The sequence below is a fragment of the Marmota flaviventris genome, chromosome 1, assembly GCF_047511675.1.
Source record: "Marmota flaviventris isolate mMarFla1 chromosome 1, mMarFla1.hap1, whole genome shotgun sequence".
NCBI classification, from domain to species: Eukaryota; Metazoa; Chordata; class Mammalia; order Rodentia; family Sciuridae; genus Marmota; species Marmota flaviventris.
In genome coordinates, this window is record NC_092498.1 from 113,691,677 (window position 1) to 113,711,339 (window position 19,663).

The 19,663-nt window shown below is 41.2% G+C and overlaps 1 protein-coding gene across 3 annotated transcripts in view; it reads right to left on the reverse strand.

The window, feature by feature from the left end:
* Kremen1 (kringle containing transmembrane protein 1) overlaps nucleotides 1-19,663 on the reverse strand; it is a 71,876-nt gene that overhangs the window by 51,950 nt on the left and 263 nt on the right. The window lies entirely within an intron of this gene.

Below are 19,663 nucleotides of genomic sequence, written 5' to 3' on the forward strand. Positions count from 1 at the left end.
CTAACCAAGAGGCTCAGCTTTGGCTTCTTCTTGGGGACTTGCTGACCAGATGTGCAACTTTGGACTAATCACTGTCATCCACATCGGCTCTGATATTTACACAGTACTTTACTGTGTGCCAAGCTCTGTTCTAGGAGCTTTACAGATGAAGACTCACCACCAGCCCAGTAGAAAGGGACCCTTCAGTGACTCCATTTACAAAGGAGGCAAGTGGATACCCACCCTACACTACCTCTAGCAGAACCCTCTTGAGTCTGCCTACTCTCCATCCTCTCCCTCCTCACGCTCCCCATTCACCTGCAAGTCCTCGTACCTTGAAACTGCCATCTCCCCTCTACCTTCAGTGCCACTGTTTTAGTCCCACTTGCCACAGAACTGTCTAGGCCTCACAATTTCCCCCTTTTGTTCTTCTACATTCTGTTCTCCAGACAGAATTCAAATATATCAGGGGAACAAAAGCCCTTGGAACAAACCCCAACTCTTCATGGTGTCTGCAGGGCCTGTGTGATGTGGCCCCAGCCCCTTCTTCCCCTGGCACCGAGGTTTCCCTTAGTCACTGGCCATGCTCCAGCCACACTGGTCTGCTTTTAATTCTGTGAACACACCACGCTATTTCCTGCCTGAAATGTTCTTCCTCTAATACTTCCTGTTGCAGACTAAATGTCACCTTCTCAGAAAGCCCTTCCATCATCTCCACTGCTCTTTTCCTGCCCTTTGTTTAGAGCACTAAGAATATAAGATCAGGGGCTGGGGTTGTGGCTCAGAGGTAGAGAGGCAAGTGCCTAGCACGTGTGAGGCCCTGGGTTCTATCTCCAGCACCACATAAAAATAAATTAAAAAAATAAAGGTATTGTGTCCATTTACAACAAAAAAAAATTTTTTTTTTAAAAAAGAGTAGGGGCTGGGGATGTGGCTCAAGCGGTAGCGCGCTCGCCTGGCATGCATGCGGCCCAGGTTCGATCCTCAGCACCACATACAAACAAAGATGTTGTGTCTGCTGAAAACTAAAAAATAAATATAAAAAAAAAAAAAAGAGTAGAAGATCAGCCCTGAATATCCAAAGGTTCTGCATCTACCAAGTCAACCAACCAAAATATTCAGAGAAAACATTGCATCTGCAACTGAACATGTGCAGACCTTTTTTTACCTTGTCATTATTTCCTAAGAAGTATAGTATAACAACTATTTATATAGCATTTATATTGTACTAGGTATTAAAAATAATCTCAACATGATTTAAGGTATATGGGAGGATATATACAGGTTACATGCAAGTTATATGACATTTTATATATAAGGGACTTGAGTATCAGCAAATTTTGGTATCCTTAGGGTTCTGGAAAAAATACCCTATGGATACCATGAGGCAACTGCATTTGATCTGACAGAGAGGTGGGAAAGGTAGAGAGAAACAATGTGAACATGTATGGTATGGACCAAACCAGAGCCCTATTCAAACTTCAGGGCTAGAGTAGAATCTGAAAACCTGCATTACTAAAACACTGCCCGGCTGGGCATGGGGTGCATGCCTGTAATCCCAGAGGCTGAGGAGGCTGAGGCAGGAGAATCCAGAGTTCAAAGCCAGCCTCAGCAACTTAGTGAGGTGCTAAGCAACTCAGTGAGACCCTGTCTCAAAATAAAAATAAAAATGGCCTAAGGACATGGCTCAGTGATTAAGCATCCCTGGGTTCAATCCTTGGTACCAAAAACAAAACAACAACAAAACCCTGCTGCCCAGGGCTGGGGATGTGGCTCAATCGGTAGCGCAGGCGAGCGGCCTGGGTTCGATCCTCAGCACCACATACAAACAAAGATGTTGTGTCCGCCGAAAACTAAAAAATAAATATTAGAAAAAAATTCTAAGAAAAAAAAAAAAAAACCCACTGCCCAGGTGATTCTGGTACATCATCAGCTTTGGGAGCCTCAAGACTAGATGATTCTAAGAACACCAAGCCAACCTTTGCCAATTGCTAGAATTTTAATTATCATGTGTTAATATATCTTTTTCTCCTATCAGATCTTACATATAAAAACAACATGTTTTACACTTTAAACACATGCATTAAAAAATAAGTTAAAAAAAAAAAAGAAGTGGTGAGGAGCCAGAAATGCAGGCCGACCAATGGGCAGCCCCACAATCCACAGCAACCTGTAGGTCATGTTCCCAGAGGCTCGGATGACTTGATTTGTAATACAAAAGAATGTGGCAGCCATCCATACATGTGACCCTACTCATGAATGGGGATAAGATGTCATCTGAAAGCAGGAATGGGAACGTGCAGGCTTGTCTGTTTTCCTGGAACTCAATCTTATTTTCAATTACACTAGGGAAACTGAGGCAATGTGCCAGATTTTAATGATTATTATTATTTTAAAATGTTATTCACTTTTTTAAAAAATATTTTTAGTCGTAGACGGACACAATACCTTTATTTTCTTTATTTTTATGTAGTGCTAGGGATTGAACCCAATGTCTCACAATACTAGGCAAGCATGCTACCACTGAGGTGTGTCTCCAGCCCAAGTTATTCACTTTTAAAAAATACTTTTATTTATTTATTTTTGGGTGGTGTTGAGGATGGAACCTAGTGCCTCGGTGTGCTAGGCAAGCTCTATACCATTGAGCTACAACCCCAGCCCCTATTATTTTTTTTTTTTAAACCAGACTTGTCCAGTTCACATACACTGTGGGAAAAAAAGAAAAACAAACCAGGGTGTCCTGGATTTAAAGTTATCTCTGCATCTTGATTTCATCAGAACACTGGGGTGTGCACTAGGTAATGAGGACCCTCCCCTCCCTTATTTTCTATTGCTATGAAGCTGACATAATCTTTGGCTAGTTATGTAAGGAGTGACTTAAAACAACCAACAAATAAAAAAAGCACAGGGTTCTTTGTATATTTATGTATCCAGTGAAAGAGAATGAGTGAAGGCAACAGACCTAATATCCAGGATATTATTCATTAATTCAACAAATATTTATTCAGAACTTACCATGTGTCTGGCACTGTTCACAACACTGGAAATACAGTGGTGAACAAAGACCGCGTATTCACAGAGCTCATATGCTAACAGGGGAGACAGGCTCACAATAAACCAATCAAACTTAATATCCTATAGTGATAAGGCTATAAGACAGGATGGCAAGAGAGGGCCTAGAGGGGAGCAGGTATCTGAGCAGAGATGTGGGTGAGGGAGGAACAAACTGAGAGAAGGAGCTGGGAAGAGCATTACTGGCAGAAGGCGGTGGCAAACGTAAGACCCCCTACAAGGGCAAAGTGCTCGCAGATCTGGGGGACTATACATCTGTTCCTCTTATCTGCAGTGGAATGAGTGAGTGGGGAGGGGCAGGCAAGGCCAGAACAGATAGGGTCTTGAGGGTTAAATAAAGTAGAGTTTGGATTTTGTTCTAATTGTGAGGGGAAGGCATTAGAAATTTTTAGCAAAGAAGCAGAATAATCTGATTTATCTTTTAACAGAACTCTAGCTGCTGGGAGGAGAACTATAGAGAGTAAGAGGCAGAGAGACCAGTGAGCGGCTTTCTGTAGAAGGACAGGCTAGAAGGAGTGGTCTGAACTAGGCTGACAGCTGTGGGATACCAAAATATATTCTTTCTCTCTCTACATATTTTTCTTTTACTTCCTTTGGTGCTAGGGATCAAACCCAGGGCCTCGCACGTGCTAAGCACATGATTTACCACTCCGCTATACCTCCAGCCCTAGATATATTTTGAAGGTAAAGCCAAAAAATATTTGCCAGGAGTTTGAATCTAGTCTGAGAGAAGGAGGCATCAAGTAGAACATCAAGGATTTGGGCCTGAGAAACTAGTGAGCAAGGAGGCCATTTACCATACTAGAGAGGGCTCAGAAGGGCGGAGTTTGGGGAGTGTAATGAAGGTTTGGTTTAGGATGGGTGAAGTATGAGACACCTTTCAGAAAGCTGAGAGCATATAAGAGTATGCAGATGGCTACACGAGGCTAGAACTGAGGAAAGAGGCCAAGGCTAGAGCTAGAAATGTGGCAATCCCCAGCACTTCCATGTGAACAAAACAAGGTTACTGTGTATGGACAGAAAGGTCATCTGGGGCTGGAGCCCTGAGGCCCTCCAGCATTTCCAACTTAGCAACAATGACTGAGAAAGTACAGCCTCCCAGTTAGGGGAAAAGCTAGGAAAGCTCTTATCAAGAAGCCATCTAGCAACAAAGTGACCCAGTATGGAAAGCACATGTTAGGAGCTCAAGAATCAGGCTTCACTCAGTTTTTTGGTTTATAAACTGAACTTTAGAATCTTTGCTTGCAAAATAGGTGGTGGGGGCTAAATTATCTGTAGCTCAAGGGAGATGGAAGAACTAGAGAATATGTGGGGCTGGGGCTGGGGCTCAGTGGTAGAGCGCTCGCTAGCACATGCGAGGCTCTGGGTTTGATCCTCAGCAACACGTAAAAATAAATAAATAAAATAAAGATATTGTGTCCAACTACAACAACAACAACAAAAAAATATATATATATATAAAAACCTGGAGGATGTGTAAGTAAAGTACCTAGCACAAAGTAGGGCGTACAAAAATTATTATTATGTAATTTTATAAAAATAATCAGACTGTATTATAAGTTTGAAAATAAAATTATCTTAATAATTTAGCTTATTCTAATGCATAAAAATAGTTAGCTATAAAAATACAGTGTAACATGAGCAGTTGGCACATCATTCTATCACAATTTTGTTTAAAGTTATCAGGCCGCCATCAGGGTGGAAAACATATATGGTTTGATCCTATGTTTAATACTAGCAGTTAATAAATAAGAGGTAAGAAAAATGATATAATGGGGCTGGGATTGTGGCTCAGCGGTAGAGCACTCGCCTAGCACAGGCGGGACCCGGGTTCAATCTCCAGCACCACATGAAAATAAAAGGCATTGTGTTGTGTCCATCTACACCTAAAAAATAAATAAATAAATATTTTTTTAAAATTATATAATGCAGCAAACAGGCATTTCCTAATCAAACTTTCAGCTGTAAATATGATGAAATATATTTTCATTTATATATGCTACTGAAATCACAAAATTCAATACTTATAATAAGTGAGGAAAATACGAGTTGAGCAAAACTGTTAAATTAAGATGGTCATGGTGGCACACACCTTTAATCCCAGCCACTGAAGATTGAGGAAGGATGACTACAAGTTTGAAGCCAGCCTCAGCAACTCAGTGAGAGTTGAGCTGCTCAAACTGTCTCAAAATAAGAATTTTTTAAAATTTTATAAAGGACTGGGGATGTGGCTTTGTGGAAGAAAACCCCTGTGTTCAATCCCTAGTATTTAAGAAAAACAAAAACAGTCAAATTATACATGTACATCCACGTCCCCTTCCTACTGGGAACTGAATCCAGGGCCTAGTACAAGCAAATGCTCTACCATTAAGTTACATCCCTATACCCTTTAAAAAAAAAGAAATATATATATATATACACACACACACACACACACACACATACATATATACATATATGCATATATATACATACATATATATATATATAATTTTTTAGTCATAGATGGACACATACCTTTATTTTACTTATTTATGTGGTGCTGAGGATCAAACCCAGTGCCTCACACGTGCAAGGCCAGAGCTCTGCCACAGAGCCACAACCCCTGCTCCATCCCTATACCCTTTTTAAATTTTATTTTGAGATAGGTCTTCCTAAGTTGCCTAGACTGGCCTCAAACTTGGTAGCTTCCTGCCTCGGCCTCTTGAGTACATGGACATATTTTTAAAGTTCATCTTTAAAACTATAATAAATCCTTTCAGCTGGAACCACCGTTTCCAGTAATTCCTCTAAATGATGAACATGAAGGCCTTCCAAAGCATGGAATTGTTCTTTTGGCAATGTACATGCAAATCTACAAGTAAGGTGACATGGTAGACATGGAGGGAAAGGGCTATACTCAAAAAGGCACACCCACAATAGGACCCTAGCAAAGCTGTCCTCTACAGGATGACCCAATGCGCTGGCATTGTCAGAAACAAACAAGTGAAGAGCAAGATTCTTGCCGAGAGGGTTAATATGAGCACTGAGCACACTGACTACCCCAAGAGCAGAGATGGCATCCTTAAATGTATGAAGAAAATGAACAGAAAAGGAAGGAAGCCAGAGTGAACCGTATTTGGGTTCAACTGAAGCACCAGCCTGCTCCCCCACAGAGAAGCTTGCTTTGTGAGAAACAATGAAAGAAACTGAGCTGCTAGAACCTAGTCCTTATGAATTCATGGAATATGAGGTACAAAAAATTAAAAGACCTCCAGACTTAAAAAGAAAGAAAGTAATAAAACTGTACAAAGGTGTTCTATTAAAACAACTAAAACTTGACATGTGAGCTAGTGCAGCAGTTAATCTAAAAGACAATCTGCTCCTTAATAGGACTTAATACAGTTGAAGAAAATACTCTCTATGAAGCTCTATAACTAAGTCAGTCCTGAACATAATGCTATAATTTTTTATTTTCAGTTCTGGGGCTCCCACATGCTACATAAGCATTTTATCACTAAGTTACACACCAGGACTTTTTAAATTTTCTTATTTTGAGATAGAGTCTACCTAAATGCCCAAGCTGGCCTCAAATTTGTGATTCTTCTGCCTTGCCTCTCAAGTAGCTGGGATGTGTGGGTGTGCACCTCCACACCCAGTTTGTAATTTGAATCCCTTTTTCTTTGGGGGGGGGGGTGTACCAGGGATTGAACCCAGGGGAGCTTAACTACCAAGCCACATCCCCATTCTTTTTTTTTTTTTTTTTTTTTTTGAGATAGAATCTCACTGAGTTGCTTAAGGCCTCACTAAGTTGCTGATGGTGGCTTTGAACTATGATGCTCCTGCCTCAGCTTCCCGAGCCACTGAGATTACAGGTGTGCAATACCTGTAATCATGCCTGACTAGTTTGAATCTTAAATGTCCCCCAAGGGTCAAGGTGTGGTCCCCAGCCCCGGGCATTACTGAGTGGTGGTGGAACCTTTAAGAGATGGGGCCTAGTGGGAGGTCTTTCAGTAACTGGGGACATGCCCTCATTCCTATATTTACTTCCTACCCATAAAGTGAGCAGTTTGCCCCATAAAATGCTACTGCCATGATGGGCTGCCTCACCCCAGGCCCAAAACAAGGTCAAGTGATCATTAACTGAATTTCCAAAGCTTTAAAACAAAATAAATCTCTTCTCTCCTTCCTTCTCTCCCTCTCTCTCTCTCTTTCTCTCTCTCTGGTACCAGTGATTGAACTCAGGGGCCTTATCCCCAGCCCTTTTTTAAAAAAATATTTATTTTTTAGTTGTAGTTGGACACAATACCTTTATTTCACTTATTTATTTTTATGTGGTGCTGAGGATGCACTCTACCACTGAGCCATAATCCCAGCCCCCCAACCCTTTTTTGTATTTTATTTAGAAACAGGGCCTCACTAAGTTGCTGAGGCTAGCCTTGAACAGATCCTCCTGCCTCAGCCTCCAGAGCCACTGAGATTACGGGCGTGCGCCACTGTGCTCAGCAATCTTTCTCTTTATTAGTGAATTATCTCAGGTATTTGTCATAGAAATGGAAAGCTGACTAACACATTATTTGTCTAAAACCATACTACTGAGAAACAATATTTTTCTCATATTGAGTCTAGAAGATTCCTGATTTTTTGATAGAATTGGTTGGATCTCTATATGTGATGCTTGTGAGAATCTTTGTTTTAGGCCACTAAAGTTAAATCTCTGTCCTACTTGGGACAATTTAGCTTCTCTATTGATATTACGTTGGAAGAATCTGGCTGGTATTGGCCTACTTTAGAATCAACATGAAGCAATACACATTAAATTCAGTTCCAGCATCTTAATATAAGACAGCAAACAACATTTTCCACTGGGAATATCTCCTGTTTTTCTTTGTTTTTGTTTTTTTAATGTCTATGACATTTGGTAAGTAGTTTACAGAAGTGCAAAGCTTTAGGTGGAAAAGCTCCTCTTACTGTTTAGAGTGCAGCCTGACAGTGTTGTCAAATGTTCAACAACATACCTGCTACTCTCTGTTGGCTTTCAACTACAGATTGCTGCCCAGTGGGAACCTGTGGGGTCATCCTCAAGGCCCAAACTCCTGGATAAGCTGCCCCTACCCTGAGACACTTCAAAGCACTACAGGATGCTGATTTCTGCTCTGAACAACCCTATGATAGATATAGGGACAAATAACCCTGGGAAGGCAGTGGTTCCCAACCCTTTTCCACACACTACAGAGGTGACATCTCTGTTCCCCAAAAGCAGTGATTTCTGTGATCACATGGAGGAGGTTATCAGATCTACAATAGGGAGAAGACAGCTGTAGGAAGGGACCCTGCTACACACACAGTACATACTGAGAATCATTAGCATAAAGGAGAAATGACACTAGATAATGGGACACAAGCTGACAAGGTATGGTTTGAGCAAACCACCCAGACACTTGGGTCCTAGATTTTATCTCTGGTTTCCTCACTTGCAAAATGGGAGGATTTGACCCTGAAGGTCCTCAATGTCCCTTTAGTCTAAACTCAAACATCTACAATTTCAAGATCTAACAAAATGGAACTAAGATTCAAAAGTCCGGGGTGACGTAACTGGAAATAACTGATGACTAAAAATCTCTTCCAGGCTTAAAATTTTGTTATTCTACCTGCTTTTCCAATGGAAGTAAGAATTCTATGGAGATTCTATGGAGGGAGGGCCTTCCCTCTGAAGAAGCATTTAAGTCTTCCTTTTGCTTAAAGAAAAATTGCATCTTAAACAAATACATTGCAACAAAAAAAAAAAAGAGGGGAAGGGGCCAGGGTGTAGCTCAGTGGTAGAGTGCTTGCCTAGCATGTGTGAGGCACTGGGTTCAATCCTCAGCACTGCATAAAAATAATAAATAAATAAAATACAGATATTGTGTCCATCTACAACTAAAAGGAAAGAAAGAAAGAAAAGCGGGGGAAAGGGAAACCTAAAGGTTAATACAGACTTAAGACTCATACTATCTAAATATTACCTTGTTTAGATCCTGACTGAACTATAAAAAATACTGATGAGACAACCAGCAACATTTGAATACTGACTGCATGTTTGATGACACTGAGGAATTATTTGTTTTTTAGGTGCAATAATGGTACTATTTATTATTATTCTTTTTTAAAGAATTCTTGCTGGGGGTGGTAGAACATGTTTATAATCCCATTGATTTGGGAGGCTGAGGTAGAAGATTTAAAAGTTTGAAGTCAACCTTAGCAACTGGTTAAGCACCCTTATGTTAAATCCTTAGTACCCCCCCCCCCAAAAAAAAAAGAAAGAAAAAAGTTTTCCTAATTTAAAGATACATAAAATATTTACAGATAAGATGATATGCTATCTGAGATTTGTTACAAAGTAACCTGGGGGAAGGTCAGGGTGCACGGATGAAAGCTATTGGCCATGGTTGATACTTGTGGAAGCTGGGAAAAGAACATACATGACTTCCTTTACACTCTCCTATTTTTTGGTACATGATCTAAATTTGCCATAATGAAAAATTTTAAAGGACATCTTGAAAACAATTACTAACATCTCATTTTATAATTAATCTACCTTAGTTTCTTTTTAAGCACCATAAATTCAATCAACCATAAATCCAGCCATCTAAAATCAAGACAGATATTCATGTATTATGTTCCTGGATTATGTATTAACTGTGCAAAATGACCATCGAACCAGCTGCACTTTTGCCCAAAGTAGAATTACCACATAAATAATCACTGTAATTTTTTAAGCATCAGTAGCTTTTCCATTAAAATACCTTTTAGATCTTTATTTTCATTTAAGGAGACAGTGTCCTTAAAACACTCACAGGAGGCTGGGGGTGCAGCTCCAAGGTAGAATGCCTGCACAGCAAGCACAAGGCCCTGGATTCAATTCCCAGCAACCACACCCCCCCCCCCCACACACACACACAAAACAGTAACAAGAAAAAAAAAAGACCATGTTTCTTAAAGGTTGGTTTTTCTGTTTGTTTTTTGTGTGGTGCTAGGGAATCGAACCCAGAGCCTCATGCATGCCAGGCAAACATTATACCACTGAGCCACAGCACCAGCCTGAAATTATTTTAACTATGGAATTTATACTTTTGGAAGGGGACTTGAGGGCTTCTATTTGAATCTCTAATTTATTCATTTCTCTTAACAGATGAAATATTTAATTATTCAAAAGACCATTCCAAGAAAACTGGACCATAGTAAGCATAGGACTTAAGTACAGTTTTTCATTAGACTCATGAAAACACTTCACAGAGGAGCATTATTATTTTTTAAGTAAAAATTTAAAAAACAAATAATTGTTGAGGCAGAGAAGGCCCACAATGCAGTGGCTTGGGTGCCCCCATCTGTCTCTCATCTTGAATATGCTCCCCTTCTCCCTAAGCAGGGCCCACTGGAAAACACGCCATGGCTGTCATTGTGAAGTACATGTGTTTTTGCCAGGAATAGCCACCACGCATATGCAGTAGTACTTGAAGAATTTCTGTTTATCATTTAGGATATTATAAACACATAAAGTCATCAAAATAAAACCCAAAAGATAGTTGGGTTCTTCCCTCCATCCCCATTTTTTTTTCTCTCTTTTCTGTGCTGGAGATAGAGCCCAGGGCCTCATGAATGCTAAGCACACTCTCTACCACTGAGCCACAACCCCAGGCCTGACAGTTTTGAGAAAAAAGAAGAAAAAACGAAGACCATTAATCTAATGGCCCCTAAATCTATAACATATACAGAGAGACTAAATCAAGACTTAGTTGAAGAATAGACTCAGTGAGAAGTCACTGGCTCAGCAGAAATCTAAGAAAATCAAAGTACCTTGATGGATTTGACCGCTAGTAAGGGAACACGTTCTATCACCCTTTGATGATATGAAGCATTTATCTACTTAAGTAATATGTGACAACAAATGGATCTACTTTATATATTTACTTATAAATAGCTCCTCAATCTTGAAGTATAATTTTACAATAGATAGCTCTCACATAAGGAAACAGAAAGCATGAGATATTTTTAAAGTGCCAAGTCCAGCTTTCTGATGGGTAATGTCTCAATTTGTTATAAATCAATTCTAAAAAAAAAAAACCAAAAACAAATGAGGGGCTGGGGTTGTAACTAAGCAATAGAGCGCCCGCCTAGCATGTGTGAGGCACTGGGTTCGATGCTCAGCACCACATAAAAATAAATAAATAAAATAACGGTATTGTGCCCAGGGCTGGGGTTGTGGCTCAGAGGTAGAGCACTCACCTACCATGTGTGAGGCACTGGGTTTGATCCTCAGCACTACATAAAAATAAAATAAAGATATTGCAATACCTATAACTAAAAAATAAATATTTAAACAAAAAAAAAGGTTGTTTTTTTTTTTTAAAAAAAGGTACTGTGCCCAACTACAACTAAAACAAAAAACCAAAAGTGACAAAAGGTGAACTTGCAAGGCTGTGTCAAGGATAAAAAGCACTATACTCCCATAGGAGCCAGGGAATCTACAACAAGTCTCATGGTCTCTACTGCTATAGATCTTGGAGAAGTTGATCACCGTAAACTCCAAGCACCCAGCCTTGGTATGGATGCTTATTTAAGCTAAGTATTCCCAAATACTAAAAATCAAATTTAATTGAACATCTTTCATTTTTTTTTTTTAAGAGAGTGAGAATTTTTTAATATTTATTTTTTAGTTTTTGGCGGACACAACATCTTTGTTTGTATGTGGTGCTGAGGATCGAACCCGGGCCGCACGCATGCCAGGCGAGCGCGCTACCGCTTGAGCCACATCCCCAGCCCTGAACATCTTTCATTTAATCTGGCAATTTTACTCTAGAGAGTGGAAAGAAAAGTCAATCACAGGCCTCGTTACTCCCTTTAGGTTTCTGAAACATTGTCCATAGAAATGCTAAAGAAACCAGATGTGGACAATGAAGAATCTACTTTCTTAAGATTGGAAAAAAAAAAAAAAATGTTAATCAGAGTTGCCTGCTCCTAGGCCATGGTGAAAGGAAGGACAAAAATAATAATAATAATAATAATAATAATAATAATAATAATAATAATAAATAAATAAATAAAATAGTGAGGGTTTTTCACTCTCAGCACCACTGACATTTTACAGTGGATAATTTTTTGGTGTGGGGGGCTGCCCTGTGCATTCTAGGATATTTAGCAACATACCTGGCTTCTAGCTGATAGACAGCTAATAGCACCCCCTTGGTTGTGACAGCCAAAAATTCCTCCAAGTATTGCAAAACGTCCCCTAGGGGCAAAATCTCCTTCTGTTGAAATCACTGAGTTAGAAGAAATGGTCAAATAAACAAAAAGTGTCACATTCATTAACCAGTGTTCACATAACAAAAGATTGTTCTCAAGGGAGACATTCTTAGCTTGGTATAGGCTCCTCCAAAACCATAACAGGGAGGAGAGGGCCTGTCATTTCGGCTAAGACAATCAGAAACCTCTTCATCTTGCAGAAGGGCTAGGGAAGATTCTTTGGTGAGCCAAGCCAAGGAAGCTCTGCATGGCTGTGCATACATCACAGCAAGCAGGGCGTAGCACCCAGCCTTTGAAGACGTTCCTTTTAAGTTAACCTCCTCTCCAACTAAACTCTTTCTAAATCTCTTCCTGCCATTTGGAAGTTGAGTGATTCTCAGCTGAAAAGGCCTGTATATACGAGGTGCAGATGGCAGCAGTTAGGGCCCTCACCAGATGCTGCAGTCTCTAATTTGATTGAAAGGATATAATTAGACAACAGAAACACTTTAATGAAAGAGCAAAACATGGAGGGAGGGAAGGATTGAAGGCCCTTAACTGATGCCAAAACACCCACCAGTAATAGAGGCTTTGAGTCTGGGGAAAGGCGAGGGGAAAGCCCCTTAAAAAGACAGTCCCATCCTGTTTATTTCCCCATAGACATAGGAATAGGGATTTTATTATTGTAGATTTCCACTGTATTTTATGTGGGAACAATCTGATTAGAACCAGAAGAGACTTCGGAAGAACATCAAAGAAAAACAAATATGGCTTCTGTGGTCATTATTAAAAATATTTTTACCAGCCCAATAATTTTCTTTGAAGATGAATTTTTATAGATTGAACAGCAGCAAGTAATTTACATACTGTGATGGGATTAGTTAACAGTCCCTGGTATTCTAAAAGAGAACTACTTGGTTGCCATGTTGTCATGCGACTTTAGGACACTAAAGTAACTGCACAGCCATTTAATCTATCTGTTTGGAAGATATAAAGAGACCATGCAGGGTCAGCCATACATGGCTACAACCATCATGAATCATCTTTAAAAGTTGCTTATGCTGTTTTTTACCATTTCCTAGCTTTAAAACTTGGAGTGTGAGTATACTGTTCTGGTTCTAACCAAGTATCTAACCAAATTGAAAGAAATCCAGCCCTCAAAGTCTGCAATTGCTAATGTGGTGTGACACTCGGGTTTGGAAGCGGCCGCAGCCTCCTCAGCCCACTAGAAGCAGGGCCCCGCCCTTGTGGTAAATTGAACAATAAAAGTTTAATGCTTTGGCTCCCTGCCAGGAATTAAATCCATGGCAAGGGAAATAAGAATCTGGGCCCAGCGGATGGGGCAGCCCCAAGAGAGTACAGTTGTAGAAGTGGGAGGGAGAGAGGCAACTTTGCCTGTGAAGTGGCCTAAAAACCCCTATGTGCCCAGGTGCTTCCTAGCGCCGACTTCATTCCTCTCCAGACTAGTACAAGTCCAGGCTAAGGCAGTGTTTACCTAGAAAGAGGGTTGGGGAGGTGGGGGGGAGATCTCCTTAGAGGGAGAAGGCAGGTTCTGTAGAGTGGTTATTTATAAGGACATCCCTCTCAACATTTCTACAATGGCCTCTCTACTTTCCCTGATCAGACCGTGTTTCAGAAAGTGAGGTCTGGGGAAAAAGTGCTGCCACCTTGGGAGGAAGACAATGATGACAAGAGAGGGAGGAAAAACTAGAGTGACTGAGGAAGGCTCCTCCTGGACGAATACCTCCTGGTTCTGGCTGGAGTCTCAAGGTCAAGTGGAATATAGTAGAAATGTCATGGTTGTCAGTCACGCAGAGGCTGCACAGTGAGCCAGCCAGAAACTGGCCTGCCAAGTGGTGCCAGGGCTTGAGGAGATCTCACCTCCAACCCTGTATAGGTAGTTTTCTAAGGGACACATTTAATTCCTGCTAAGTTGTCCTTATTTGGGAGGCAGAAACTACAGATCCAAACTTACGTCTCTCTCAAGTGTTTTGCATTAAGTGTTCCACAGTACAAACACAATCAACTTGGTATGTTTGAATGTTTCATTTTGTTTTTTCAAAAATGTTTTAATTAAAACAAAATAATCGGCCATGCTAAGCACATTGTTGTTTTGTGAAGACCACTTTAAATATGACAATAGAACCATGCAAAGAAAAATAAACGGCTTAGAAAAGTGACAGATACTTGTTTTCTTTTTCTTTCTTTTTTCTTTCCTGGCTGTTTTTCTAGGTCTCCAGGCTGATGCCACCTGCTGCCTGGGCTTTTCTCTGAGAAACAGATCTCTCAAGGGTCTGTTCCCACCAACATCTGTAGCCATAGTTAACTGGACAAACTATAAGTCGGTTCTCAGGCAGGCACTGTTTTCCTTATGTAGCAAACACTGAACCATACTGAGTTTCCCTTTAAAGTATTTTTTGAAAGTCATTAAAGATCCGAATGTATGAGCATTTCCCCCAACTGCAACTTTTTTTTTAATGTGATAAAATATAGAATTTATCACTTTAACTATTTCTCCAGTCTGTATCTTCTCTCCTTTTTTAATTTTTTTGGGGGGTACTGGAGATTGAACTTGGGCACTTGACCACTGAGCCACATCCCCAGCCCTATTTTTTTATTTTGAGACAGAGTCTCACTGAGTTGCTTAGCCCCTTGCTTTTGCTGAGGCTGGCTTTGAACTTGCAATCCTCCTGTTTCAGCCTCCCGAGCTGCTAGGATAACAGGGATGCACACCAGGCTCGGCTTTTTCTTCTCCTTTTTTATTGTCAATGGACCTTTATTTTATTTATTTATTTATATGCGGCGCTGAGAATCGAACCCAGTGCCTCACACATGCTAGGCAAGTGCTCTACCACTGAGCCAACATCCCAGCCCCTTTCTTCTCCTTTTTAAGAGTCTCATTATGTTGCTTAGGCTGGCCTCAAACTCCTGGGCTCAAGCCACCTTCCTGTCAGTCTCTTGAGTAAGTGGAACTACTATACCTGGATCACTACACCTGGATCTACATGTATCTTAAGGTTAGCCAACAGTAAATGGTACAAAGCTTATCCACTACCAAAATCAAGCCTCCTAGTAACCTTTTCCAGACCAATGCATGCCGAAAAAAATCAGTACACATGGACCTAGAGCAGGACTTGGTAAACTATAGCCTAAAGGACAAATCTGGCCCACTGCCTGTTTCTATATGGCCCACAAGCTAAGACTGGGTTTTACATTTTGAAAATAAAAATCAAAAGGTAATATTCTGTGACATATAAAAAATTATATGAATGCAGACACAATGATACATGCCTGTGATCCCTGCTACTTGGGAGGCTGAGGCAGGAGGATCAGCAAGTTCAAAGCTAGCCTGGGCAACATAGGAAGACTGTGTCTCAAAGTAAAATATAAAAGGATGTTGGGGCTATCGCTCAATGGTAGAAAATTCATTGGTTCATTCCCCAGTACTGAAAAAAAATACATACACACACACACACACACACATATATATATATATTTAAATATATATAGTTTTATTAGAATACAATCAGGCCTGTTCATTTGCATTCTGTTTATGGCTGCTTTTGCCCTACAAAGTCAAAGTTGGGTAACTGCAACAGAGACAGTATGTGGTCCAAACCCAAATACTTTACTGTCTTGCTGTTTACAAAAATGTCTGCCTACATCTGACCTAGAGCCTCAGGTGGCATTCCAAGCCAAAAATTCTAAACTGAAGATGATATATCAAAATCCCTAATCTACCTGGGTGTGGTGGCACATGCCTATAATCCCAGTGACTTAGGAGGCTGAGGCAGAAGTTTAGAAAATTTGAGGCCTGCCTGCATAATTTAGTGAGACCCTGTCTCAAAATAAAAAGGGAAAAGGGGCCTGGAGGTGTGGCTCAGTGGTGGAGCACTTGCCAGGCATGTATGAGGCACTGGGTTCAATCTTCAGCACCACATAAAAATAAATAAATATTGTGTCCATCTACAACTAAAAAAAAAGGAAAAGGGGCTAGTGATATGGCTTTGAGGTAGAGCACCCTAAGTTCAATTTCAGGTACAAAAAATAAAGTAAAATAAAATAAATCCCTAATCTGGAGATCATGAAGCTACTTAAAGCAATCTATTCTACCTTAATCATTTATTACTTTTGGTCCAACTATACTGAACCATGAGTGTATCAATAATATCTAGATTGAGTGGACCAACTCACTGTTGATTGGCAATGAGCCTAAATGAAATGCTTTTTTGTTTTAAGATTTATAAAAGGGCTCATTTCATAGGTCAAACATGTAAGTTATCTAAGGGCCAAAACAAATTTTCACAAAAGGGTCAGAGATCTCTGGTGTCATGGTGTATCTTAAAATACTCAGAGCACACAAGTAACTGATATGCATTTTTGCTCTGCTCCACTCTTTTTTTTTTTTTTTAAGTATTTGTGTGTTTTTTTTTTTTAAGATATCGATGGACCTTTTTATTTCATTCATTTATATGTGGTGCTGGGAATTGAACCCAGTGCCTCACACATGCTAGGCAAGTGTTCTACCACTGAGCCACCACCCCAGCCCCTCTACTTCAGACACCATGTCGTGCAAAGGTAATTCTGTTAGCACTAATGAAGTCCTTGAGTGGGACTGGACTTTACAGAGAGTATGAAGCTTTCTCTGTTAAATATCATAGGTTTTATGGCCAGACATACTGCAGGCCAGTTGAAGAGTTAGAGAGGAATGAACATCAATGTACATACTTATAAAAGGTAATCTTAATCTAAGAGGAGCTCTGTTGATATAGACCTAATAGCTCCCAGTGTGGTAAAACACCCATGAAAGTGTGCCTTATACAAAGAACTCAAGTAGCAAGATCACCAAAACTTATCACTCTCCATTAAATGTCAGTAAATTCCCGAGGGGAGCCCAGTACAGGAAGCCCATTGGTCCCCTGGTCTTGGCTGCCTTCCTCCTTTAGAGGACAGTCTAGATCCTACCATTAACCTCTACTGTACTTCTTATAAGTGTGAAGGAAGAAAGAGAATCTCAAAGGAAGAATGGAGAGAAGGGAGATCATTTGGGGTTGCCTACACACTGTAATTAGAAGTAGCATTGATGGGGAATGAGCTAACTGTTTTTATAAAGTCAGCATTCAAAAATGCAAACCACCAGTAATTTAAATATTACAAAATTGTGCAGAATATAACTATTGGAATAATTTTTTCCATCCACAAAATTTTAGAGAAAATTACAGTATCACAAAATATGAAATGGCAGTCTTGGCATATCCTCAGTGTAAAACGTGTTTTTTATTGGAAAGGATTTAAAAAACTAGTGGGTAGGCTTTTGACGGGATGTGATGCTGAAGACTATGTGGTATATCTCTAAAACTGCTTCTGGAACTGGAGAGGAAAGGTCACAAAAGCACTCATGAATCAGAATGGTAAGAAACCAAGATGGTGAGATTCTGAATTGAAAACCTGGGCCTCTTATCACAACTTGTTTCACAATGGCATTTACTTGCCTTTACCCCAGACTCCTAATAAAAGCATAACAGGATGGGGGTTTAAACTATGTAAGAGTTGCTTCATTTGACCTAGCAAAGCAAAGGTACCCAGGGAGATTCACCTTGCAACAAGCATAAGAGAATTGGCTCACTTTACACTTTCCAGAGCCATTACTCTGCCCTTTCCAGAAGAGGAACCAGTCTATTTCCACCCATACCTCTCTCTCCCTCTCTCTCTCTCTCTCTCTCTCTGTAGAGGACATTAAATCCTGAACACACAGATGGCAAAGTGGAGCTAAGGGGTTACTAGGTTACAGTTATGTTGACATATCCTGGCTCTCAGAATGTCCCTCCCTCACTCCTCACATAAAGCAAACACTAGAAGTGATCAGATTGTAGAAGTCCCATAGAAAGCAGCAATCACTCTGAAACCACTTACTGAGCCTCAGGTTTACAGCTCTCAGAGACCCTTGTACTGATCTAAAGACAAACTTTGCCTTTTACAGGGATTCATAAGATAGGAAGCTCACAAGCATTCCCAGGGTAAATGAGGTGAACTGTGAAGTTCACTTGGTGAACTGTGAAGCATTATAAAAAGTATTATTAAAATGTTTATTGACTGCCATCTGTATGTGGGTGTTACCTACAGTATATCATTTAATCTTCACAATACCCTGCAAGGGAATTATCACCATTCACCCCCTTTACAAATGAGGAATGTAAGGCTCAGAAAACCAAAAGCATGGCCCAAAGTAACTACAGTAAGTGACAACACTAAGTCCTAGATTTTCAGTAATCCAAGTTGAGTAAACAAAGGAACTTGGAGTTATCTTCCACCAGCAAAATATTCTTTTTCAAATATCACAGCTTGAAATTTTGGATGAAGAACCAGAGACCGGTTTCCCTACTCAGGCAGACTGATAATGAACTCTTCCCTTCCCTTTCACAAATGTCCTATGCTCAACACCCAAACAACCTGCAGAGAAACATAATCGAGCCAGCCAACATCCTCCTGCCTGCTCAACTTGGAAAGGATTCTGCTACAAGGAAGGGTGTGTATGGAAGCTAAGCAAAGTCCCAGTTTCCGTCCTGATTCAGGGACCCACCTCAGGAAGACCTTGCCTTGGCTTGGGGAGCAGGTAACCTGTTTAAACTATGGGGTTACCCAAGAGGTGGACTCATCATTGCACACCCTTAGGAGAAGCACCCTAGGTTCTTTAGGGAGAAGTTTTCCATCACTTGTTTCTCCTTTTCTCTCACTGATCGGAAGTCACCTGAGTCCTGGGGAAGTTCAAAGCGGGGCCCCAGGGGCGAAGGAAGCAGGGGGTGTCCTGGTTGGGAACAGGGGATACTCCCGGGACCCGGACCTGCCTCTAGGAGGGCAGGTTAGTCAACGCGAAACCAGCTCTCGAGGCTGAAGTTAGTGTCGCCTAAGCTGGGACAGCTGGGACACGGGCAGAGGAGCTCGGCGCCCGCTCCTCCCGCCTCCGCACCCGCTCGTGCGCGGAGAGGCGCCGGGATACACCGGTGTAAGCTGGAGGGGAGGAAAGGGGGACAAGGGAGCGTCGTAGTTAGGCTCGGGGAGGGGATCCTGGCCCCGGGTAGTGTTCCTGAGGGTCCTGGGGAAGGGGTGCAGCGCCTCGAGGAGGGGCAGCCGTCCCGGCCCGGGGACGTCGCCGAGACTTGGGGACTGGATCCCGAGCGCAGGGGTAATCGTTGAAGGGATTGGGGAGCGGGTCCCAAGCTGCGAGGCAGAGGAAACGTCTCCTCCGGGGGCGTCACTGAGGAGCCTGGCGAAGGGGTCCGGGAGGCACTGAGGAGGAGAGGACGTCCGGGCCTGGGGGCGTCGCTGAGGAGCCTGGAGAAGTGCTCCCGGGAGGCACCCGCGAGGGAGAGAG